The following is a 1,293-nucleotide window of genomic DNA, read 5'->3' as shown; positions in this document are numbered from 1 at the left end:
ATAATTCTCTCCAAGCGGGGTCAGCCCCCTGGGAGCAGGCAGCTAACGAGCTTCAGATGTCCAGGCCAAACTGCTCACGGAAGGCGGATGCTGAGATGCTCGTGCTGATTAAGGACACCGGCCAGTGGTGGTGGCTCAGAGAGGTCACCTCCTCTTCCCTTCACAGGGTACTTAACTCCCAACTTGGAAGCAGCAGGTGCCAGTGTTTCACCCCAGAAACCCTGGCCGGGGTGTCTATTTCAAGGAAGTCTGGAAAAGGGCAGGGAGGCTGGAGGACAAAGGCATTTTGATTGTTGGGGAATTTATATCTTTTTCTTTCAAAGCTTTTCTGGGTCCAGAGCTGGTCTTTCCCCTGAGGTAGCAGCAGGGATGGGAAGGGAGGTGGGCAAGCTGCTTGTTGATGACCAGCTCTGTGCATGCTGCGGGCTGAGCACAAATGTCATCTTCTCCAACCCTCACAGGAACCCCGTAAGGTTAGGACTGTCATCATCCACTTTACAATGAGAAAAGGTGATCTAAAGATCAGAGAGGTGAGGCAATTTGTCCAAGGTCACACAGCCTCTGAATGGCCAAATGAGGTTTTCAGCTCACCTCTGTCAGAGTCTACACTCTTCCCTATAGCAAACTGAGATGTTTCCAGAAGACCAAGGTGGTATATTATGGTCTCAAAACTGCATGAATGGTGAGGACCTGTGGGCTGCACTGGGGTTCCAGATACTGAGGCTGCCTTTGCAGCTGACTCACTCCTCGATCTTGACAGGGCAGCAGATTTCATATTTACAAAATGGGGATCATCATCTCAAACTCAGGTGAGGTAATACTAATTGCCATCATCACATCCTTAGCCACGCCTGGAACACATTCTGGGCGCCAGACCCTCTGCTGGGGGCTTTCCGTTGGTTAACTGGTTAGAGCTTGGATTCTAGCTGTGTGACCCTGGGTGAGTTACTTTACCTCTCTGTGCCTTCATTTCCTCATCTGTGAAATGAGGATAGTATTAGTTCCTATCTTATGGAGTTGTGAAATGAAATTAGTTCATATTTGTAGAGGGCTTAGAAGAATGCCTGGCACAGAACACACAGCCAGCACGTGTGTTAGCTGATACTGAGCTCAACCTTGTGAGACAGGTGTTGAGATTTCCCCTGAAACACAGATGTAGAAACTGAGGTGAGGCAATGCAGTGATTCTCAAATTCAGTGTGCAACAGAATCACCTGGAAAGTTCATTAAAATGTGGAGGGCTGGGTCTAACCCCAGGGTCTCTGGTTCAGTAAGTCTGGGTTGGGACCCGAGA

Source organism: Phocoena phocoena, chromosome 8 (genome assembly GCF_963924675.1).
Source record: "Phocoena phocoena chromosome 8, mPhoPho1.1, whole genome shotgun sequence".
NCBI lineage: Eukaryota > Metazoa > Chordata > Mammalia > Artiodactyla > Phocoenidae > Phocoena > Phocoena phocoena.
The sequence above is the reverse complement of the archived record's forward strand: the minus strand, read 5'-3'. Positions refer to the sequence as shown.